At 46.5% G+C, this 9,182-nt stretch overlaps 1 protein-coding gene across 1 annotated transcript in view; it reads left to right on the top strand.

Annotated features, from left to right (window-relative positions):
- Positions 1 to 3,365: 3,365 nt before the first annotated feature.
- cicb (capicua transcriptional repressor b) overlaps positions 3,366 to 9,182 on the top strand; it is a gene marked incomplete at its 3' end in the record, with an annotated part of 29,494 nt that continues 23,677 nt past the window's right edge. The window contains 1 exon segment of the mRNA XM_053433467.1: positions 3,366 to 3,594.

Raw genomic sequence — 9,182 nt, 5'->3', positions numbered from 1 at the left:
CTGATGGGGTGTGATGAGGTCGGCCTGGGCTGGGTGAGAGGCTGAGGTGAGGGTCGGAGGTCAGGGGTCATGCTACTGTGAGCTTTAAGACTCTGAAAGTGTGAGACATCCCTGCTGCTGGCTTTGTGTGGAGTTATGGTTGGTTTACAGTCAAGTGGGACGGGGGGAAGAACAAAGAGGAGGCTGCTGCTGACTAACTGACTCGTTAATCCAAACTCATCTACTGCTGTTGCCAAAGTGTAAACATGAACAATCTTCCCTGCCACAGCATTTCTTCTTCCACCGCTCCCTCCGCTGCCTCCGCTCAGTTTCCCTCGGCTGCTGTCTGTACCTGAGGCCGGGGGCCGACGGCAGAGCCCAGCAGGAGAGGAGGGTCTCGGGTGTTTGACTGACAGGCCAGTGACGAGCGCACACTGAGGGGGTGAGGGGTGGAGGTCAGAGGTCGGAATCCCATGGAGTGGGGGAGAGCAGAGCTGGGGAAACAGACAGGGGGGGGGGCTCTGCTAACAAGGAGGGGTGGTCGGTGCGGACGCATGACAGGAAAAGAGAGGAGAACCTGAAACACTGAATATGATGCGATGAGGCTTTATGATTATTGATCCTCTAGTGGAGCAAAGTGGGAACAACGGAGTAAGCAGGAATATATTTATAATAAAGAATAAAGTTATTAAAGATTTGGACAAACTTTTTCCATCTATAACCTAAACTTTTTACGAGTCAGGTGAGGACATTAGAACTTGACAACCAGTCAAACTCCTCGTGAGGATGAGAGAAGGTGGTGAAAACATCTGTAAAAAAGACTAATGAGGCGACTTTCACCCTGTTTGGTCAAACCTGTAAAAAAGCCTGTGTCATAACCAAAGCAAAACAAAAATGTGAAAAATATTTAGAATATAGAAACTTATTTATGTTTTACTGATGAGAAAATTGAAAGAAAATTATGTAAATTAGAACCTAAGACACTTTTTATTTCAGTTCCCAATATCACTACTATGGAGCAACTGCAGACACAGAGAAACACCACACACGTCAGGATACAACTTGTCAGGGGCGGCATAGTGGACCAGCGGTCAGCGCTCTCGCCTCACAGCAAGAAGGTTCTTTGTTTGAACCCTGGTTTCTGTGGGTTTTCTTTGGGTACCTCAGATTCCTCCCACACTCAGAAGACATTTTGACAGATTGGGGTTAGAGCCAGGATGTCCTCTGCCTCTTGCCCAATGTCAGCTGGGATTCGATCCAACTTTTTTGAAGGATAAGTGGTATTGAAAATGGATGGATGGATAAAGTATCAGAAAATAGAACATTGGTCTTTATTCTCTGAAGCCCAAAATATGTCTGACCATTAGTCAAATGGTCAGCAATGTTGAGTTTACTATTACACAAATCCCCTTTTTCAATCTTTCAAGTGAATTGTTGGCACTTTAATAGTTAATCAGTCATTGGAACTGCCGCCCACTGACTTCCTGTAAATGGATGAATCCATTAATCAGCTGATCTTTCAGCGGTGGTTGGTTTCTGGGTTCCTGGAGAAATAACATTGGCCTGGACTCCTCCTTGATACAAGCTTGTTATAACAGCATTTTATAATAAGTAAGCAATGCCAAACTTTATTTCTAACTCAGAAACAGTGTTTGTCCACCAGAGAGCACTAACACATATTCTAATCTGTAAAATGTGTCCCTGAGTGCAGAGGCAGGCCTCAGCTCTCTAACAACCACATTTCAAATTCAATCATTATCCTGTTTTCTTTTTAAACATGAATAGCTCCCAGTGTGTTTTACCCTCTTTTTTTTAGCCTGTGTACAAACGTATTGATGTCGACCTCAAAAATAATTCAACACACCAGCTCAGAGAATTAAAGTCTCAGTTCACACAATGTTTTGACAATTCTGCAGCTGCAGTACTGAAGTATGACAACTAGATGTCACCCTACATCAACATTTGATCACCCAGCGTTGTCTCTGTCAGTGTCCCCCTTTCCCTGTACACACACACGCACGCACGCACGCACGAGCGCACGCACGCGCGCGCGCGCACACACACACACACACACACGCACGCACACACACACACACATACACACAAACATAAACACTTACACACACACACTCTCAACAACATCTACAGCTCATTTCAACCAATCAGTGCTTCCCTCTGTTTTTAGATTCACGCCTCTCCTCTCTCCCATCACTGCGCACAAGCTCAGCGTGAGTGCATCAGGATCAGATCACACCGACAGGGGTCGCTGCTGCCCCCGGATCCCCGCGTGGCCGTCTGTCTCAGCGTGATTGTGGTGAATACACGAGATTATGTAATGTTTACTATTATGCCTCTTCATGGTGTGCACGGTGCATTGGCTCCACTTCTTCTGTGCAGGGGTTAAAGGTCACGGTGCATATGTGTGTGCGGTGTGTAATCGCGTGTGCATGAGGCCCTGTCACGCGCCCAACACGCACTTGCACACGCACATCTCCTCCATCTTTCAGGACTCAGCCTCCATCACCTCCTCCATCACCTCCTCCATCACCGCTGCCGCTTACAAACGCGGGGTTAGCCGAGTTCGCCAGACCACGCCCCCTCGGTCCAGCTGGTGGCAACACTCGTGATGACATCATCGCCGCACGCGCCCATTGGTCTCGGGACGTCGCTTGCTTGACCAATTGCCTGCCGCTCCGGTGACGTCAGCGGAGACCGGTCCCGTTCACTCGCAGCGGTGTGGGCGGGGCGGAGAAGCCGGCGACGTCAGAGCGAGCGGGGAGCGCTGCGCCGCAATTGGCTGAGGGCGGTGAAAGCGAGCGTCTGTTGCTGAGAGAAAAAGGGAGAGAGAGACGGAGCGGAGGGAGCGCGCGTGTCCGGCTGCTGCGCGGAGGAGTCGTGCTCCGGCTCCGGGAATCAAACGTGTGACTCGCCGCGGCTGTGTCTCTCCTGTGTTACTGAGTGCAGCTACATGCTAACAGCTGTTAGCCGGCTGAGTCTACACAGTCCTCATAATGTTGTGTTTTTAAAACACCGAGCTGCAGCTGATGCGTTATCAGGCTCAGCGACACTGCACCTGTCAATCACGGCAAACACCCGCCTCCTCAGCATGTGTGCCTTTCTATTGGCTCCAGGTGGTGAGCTCCCTCCTCTCGGCCCTCCCCCGTGCTGTTCCTATGGTTCCCAGCGCTCTCATTGGCTACTGTAAACTTTGGGACAGGACACCGCGTACGAGCCGCCATTGGTTGCGCGCGCACGTCCGTCAGCCGCACTTTGACAGCCCGCCACGCCCCTCGGTCCGTGGCACCGCCGCCCATTGGCTACTGTACCTGTCAGCAACATCTGATTGGTCCGCTCGCCCAGCTGTAAGTGGTTCATTCACCATTTTGTGACTGTAGTGGGAAAAAGAAGAGCGATAGTTTTCTACAGCCGTGTTTGACTTTCTGCTGCGGGGGGGGAGAGACATGTTTTGCGGAGGAAAAGTGAAGAGTGAGGGCGCAGCGCACGGACGTCAACACCGACAGCCGGGGGATGTTACGGGGAGTTGTGCGAGCCTCCACGGCGGCAGAATGAGACTGTGAATCCTCCCGTGGCGAAGGGGAAAAGCTCTTGTTTCGGGTGAGTTGAAACTTAAAGTTTAGCAGAGGAGCTATTTCCACCTTTAGCACGAGACCAGGACGAGCTGCCAGCTGCTGGTTCCGCTGGTTCCGACCTCGTCCGAAGAAGCGGAGCGACGCGGCCGAGGAGCCGAGAGAGGGGAGGGGTGCGGGTGTAACAGCCGCAAAACTTTCCGAAATGTTTCCCCGCAGTCCCTGCACGCGACGGGGGAACGTCCCGACCTGAAATCACAAACACGCAGTTACTCTTCAGCACTTTTTTCCTTTCGCCGTGTAGTTTTTTTTTTGTTTTTTTACGCTAGCGTAGTAAAAAAAAAAGAAAACCATCGACCCATTTGCAGCATCGCAGCTTCGACATGTTTACGAACCAGCTGCGCCAGGTTAGTATGTGTTTTATAAAAAGGAAAATGGAGGAAAACATCAGGAGAGCTTGTTTCCTTGTGGTGAGGCGGACGGTGTCATTATGTGGGGACTAGTACTCTGCCACCGTTGCGTACTACGACTACTACAACCACCACCACTACTACTACTAACGTTACTGAGCTGCTTACTAGAGCGAATCCCTGAATATCCCTGCTTTCCCCCACAACTTTGTACAATTCCTACAGGCGGAGGAGTGTCACCGTGCAGCCTCGGTTAGAGAAGCTTCCCCGGACTCCGGTGGATGTTACACGGGGGAGAATGGGAAAAAAAAAATAGGCCCGTGTGGTGTAAGTGGATGATTATAAAACGTCACTTGAAACCGGTTGTTTTTGTTTGTTACCGAGCACCGTGCAGAGGAGCAGCCCGACTGTCTGCCTCCAGTCATAACACTCCTCTGACATTGTGCAGCGCTTCTCGTAGTACTCGCACAGATCGGCGCAGAGGAGCCGGGGATGCATTCGGTGTTTTCTCGGCTGTTCCCATCACCAACACACACACCATCACGCACACACACTTTTCTGCACTGCAATCAGGGACATCTCTGACTGGGCAGTTTGAAAACACTCCTGTCATACCTCTCGCCCTGTGTGCATTTTTAAGTGATAGGCTTCTTTTTTTTTCTGACATCTGGAAATTGTCTCTCCCCTGTCATGCAGATGTTCTCGTTTGTTCCACTTGTTTACGCAGAGGACAAACCCCTGACGTTGGAGGCATCTTTGCATAGCTTGTTGGCCATTGATGTGGCATTTGCAGTTCTGCCATTTGGTCCCAAACAGGAGCAGCCACCTCTGATCTATGCCCCAGCCTCCTGATCAATATGCCAATGCACAAATTCCTGGCCTCAATGTTTTTCTTTTTATTGATATAATAATATGCCATCCGATAAGCAGCTGCCAGTATTCATAGTAACTCACAATGGCCGCTCTTCATAAAAGTGCGCACACTCTTCATTGCTCAGACATACACACTTCAGCTCGCCCTCTTGCTGCACCTAAAATACCCCTACAAAATATTTTCCTTCACTTGTGTTACATTGCCTGTGCGATCATCATATCCCACTCACTACAGCAAAAATCAGACAGTTTAATAGACAGCATGTTTTTAATTTTGTTGCTGTTTCGTGTATGAGCATGCTCCCTGGTGACCCAGTTAAGGGCAAAGCCGCCCTGCCATGCCGGAGTGGACGAGGGCCACAGCAGACTTCACTATCGCTGCCGTACTACTGCCTGTCTGCCCGTGTTGTGCCATTGCACGTTCTTCACCCTCCATCCCTGTCCTCATCACTGCAGCCCATACAGACACCCATAAAATGCTTTTAGGAGAGGGATGAGCTGCAGCGTGCCTGGCAACTACGTACACATTCACATTGACATTTGTGCAAATGCAGCGTTGAGCAAGGTACAACCTAAAGACAGCCGTATACAGTCATATACCTTGTGCACTATTGGCAGCTCAAATGCCCCCCCACACACACATTCATACTCACACACCCATCCTGTGCCATGTTGCGGTGGGGCAAAGGCTACATTTTCTACGATTGACTGAATAAACTGGCATCAAGGTGGAGGATTAAAGGGGTTGTACAGTCCAGTAATAAAAAACTGTACAACTTGTTGTAATGTTGACATTGAGATGAGATTTCCTTATGAATGAACGTGTTGTGCTCATGTATGTGTGGGTGGGTTTTTGGCACATACATGCACCCTTGCTAAGAAATCCACCTAAGATTATTTTAGCATGAAAATGATATTTATAATTCCACAATTCGAGAATGATAAATGTAATTTGTATGCCTCTTTTTGCAGTGATGCAAAACTGATACTGGTCACAGTGCGAGCTTGTGCGTATGTGTGGTGAAGTGTTTGTGGCACAATGACTGTGTGTGTGTGTGTGTGTGTGTTTGTGAGACAATATATGAGTCCAAGGGAGATTTTAACAGTGTATGCATGAATACTCTGTAAATTCCGACTCGAGCATTTAGAAGGTGTGTAAAAGTTGATGTTGCTATGCTGTGGTGAGGGGACACATTGTGTGCTGCTGCGTGTTTATTGGGTGAAACGGCATCTTTTTGCTTTTTAAAGGAGGAGTACAGTCCAAACACCATGGAGACGTTAGCCGGCGATTATCTGTCTCTTCAGGATTTACTGTAGCTTTCGACCAGAAAAGCAAATGTCTGTGGACGTCTTGAATTACCAAAATTATGACTGTGTTCCTCTCTGCTATGGATTCACTCCAGAGCAAAATCTGGATTTTTCAACAATTTAGTTTCCTCTTTTTTCCCAATTTTTGATCAACATGGTTTAAACCAGCTCTCAACATCCTGGATAGCAGCTAACAATTTACTGAGAGTCATAGGTCTGCAGTTAAATTCATATTAGGGATATTTTGTTGAGCACGCATTGTAATGCTTGTGAATTTTTTTTTTAATGGAAGAATTATGGACTCACATTAGGACTATATGTGCAGTGATAAAATCCTATGCCATTTATTATATGACAGAACTGACGGCACAATTATAGATGCTTCATGCATGAATTCATAAACTCATCCCTGTAATTTAGTTGAACATATCTTGGTATTTTGTCCGGAATTTCTAATAGAATCCTGTGGGTATGATTATTGCTTGTCTATATAACATGTGTTTCTAAGGACTCAGAAACGAGCACATGTGGTTGACTATAATGTTATTGATGAATAGATCCATTTAGTTTGGTTATAAACCTGAACTCAGTTCTGAGAATAAAGACACACAGGTCAGTGTCAGATCCCGAGCCTCCTCTGCATGTTGTTCACAGTGTGTTGCCCTGTCCAGGTCATTCAAAGTTACAGAACATGAATACACACACATGCCTACTGCTGCTGGCTTATCAGCCGAAGCTCGGAGCATTTGGGGAGGCTGTGAGCATGACCAATGCATTTTTTCTTTGCTAAGATCCCCTCGCGAGTCATTCAGCCTACCAGTCAGTCGGCCAAGTGGCCCTGACTCCTTCCTGTCTTTCCCAGCGGCTCCACAGGACCGACGATCCAAGCCGAGGCCTCCGTGTCTTCTCTAATGAAGGGGTACTCGGCCTGGTACTGGCTGCACATTCCTGGAGTCAGAGTTTACTTTCTTTTTTCGCTTTGGCTGGAACAAATAATTTACACGCATACTGGAATCAGAGAGTGAGTACTGAAGGCTACTATATGTGGAGATTCAATTTATGGATGTCTGCTCATTGGTAGCAGAGCAGTGTTGGTTTTGAAATATAGTTTCTTATTAGCAATAATATGAAAAGTCTGGCTGATACTTTCAATTGATTTTGTGACTCATTTCACAGGGAAGCTTTCAAAGGTCAAACTGCTTTGAAAAGATCAGAAAACATTTGCATCGTGTATTCATATCTTTTATCCGCATATATTTAGGATGAAGTAAATTACCTTCAACAGCGGACTGTTAATAGTTAATAAGCACAGCACAGATACAGAGAGGGTCACGTCCATTTGTTTGTTGTTTGGTTTGTTAGTAAGCAGGGTTACGCAAAAACTATGTGAGAGATTTCCATGAATTTTTGGTGGAAGCATGGGACAAGGGACAAGAATCCAATTTTGGAGTGGATCTGGAAAAATGGGAGCATTCCAGGAATTTTCGCTCACCTTCTTTAACATTGTGAGATTGGTTATTTTTTCCAGATTTTCACCAGGGAACAAGTCATTGAATATTTCATGGATCTTGATGAAAAAAAACTGGCATATTTAGAGGACTGATTTCTATGAGTGTGGGAAATCTGGTGCAGCCTGATTGACCTAAATTAGACTTTTGGGCTTTGGTGGAGCCATGAGTGCCTTTCCAGTTTGTCAAATTCCAGCATTTGTAAGAAGCATCGCAGTTACAGCACAGTGGGGAAACTCCAGATGTGAATCTACACACATGGTGTCAATGCAATGAAATTCCAAACATCATTATATCACAGTAGGTATGGGTGTTGGCAGAATTTACAATGGAAGAGATCAGTAGAATTATATTGGATAGAAAATGTATATTGTGCTTTAATCATCAGGAACAGTAATAATAAAATACACAATATCAGGAGCTAAGAGAATGATGATTAGTAATGAAAACAAAAGCCTGTTTGTTTGAGGGCAGAGGTCAAGATGGAAAGACAGTGATGTGTTTGTGTGTGTGTGCGCGTGCGTGTGCGTGTGTGTGCGCGAGACTGCAGACCACGACGTGAAAGTATGTGTGTCGTATTAGTTTGAGTGTATTTGAGTTGTAGGAATGAAGGCATTTGCATGTGTTGGTGAGTTGCTGAGCCTAACTTTACACTTGTGCACATAAGTGTTTGTGTGTGTGTGTGTGTGTGTGTGTGTGTGTGTGTGTGTGTGTGTGTGTGTGTGTGTGTGTGTGTGTGTGTGTGTGTGTGTGTGTGTGTGTGTGTGTGTGTGTGTGTGTGTGTGTGTGTGATTGTATTTAGCCTGTAATCTTGCATCAGTGAGTGTGCCTCATCCTGTGCCAGCCTTTTAATTTCTCTCATTTTGGGCGTATCTTACCGAGGCAGATTATTCTTTTATCTTTTTTATTTTTTTTATAAATGTGTGTGTTTGTGTGTATGTGAGAGAGAGTGTGTGTGTGCGTGTCAGTGTGAGAAACAAAAACAAAAGACGGCTGGGAAAGACAGAGTGAGAGAGGGCCAGCGAGTGCTAGAATGACTGTGGAAATTCCCAGTGACTACACAAGAACAGCCTATTTGAACAAACAGCCAAACAGCCACATACCCCTACCTCTCTCAACCTCTCCCTCTCTGTCTCACTCTCTTTTACACTTATGTTGGAGGCTGACCTCAGCCGCGCCACTGCCAGCCCTTCTCCTCCCAATGGAAGTCAAAATAAATGCTGTCTTGTTGCAATCCCACGTTGAACACGGAGTATCAAGTCTATTATGCATAGCATGTCGGAGTAGCTGGAGGGAGTACAGTGGAGAGATCAGGCGACCTTAGTATGTGACTCAAGTGTGTATGTGTACGTTTGTGTGTATTTTTGCGTGTGTGTGTTTGTGTTACGTAGACAGATAAAGGGAAAGCATGTTTGTCTCCACATGTATTTAAAGAGATGGAGGCCTCATTAGAGGCAGATCGAGACAAATTGTAGTGAGTGACCTTGAATCTTTCTCTCTTTCTATCTGTCTTTCTT

Source organism: Pleuronectes platessa, chromosome 10 (genome assembly GCF_947347685.1).
Source record: "Pleuronectes platessa chromosome 10, fPlePla1.1, whole genome shotgun sequence".
Taxonomy (NCBI): Eukaryota; Metazoa; Chordata; class Actinopteri; order Pleuronectiformes; family Pleuronectidae; genus Pleuronectes; species Pleuronectes platessa.
The sequence above is the reverse complement of the archived record's forward strand: the minus strand, read 5'-3'. Positions and strand labels throughout refer to the sequence as shown.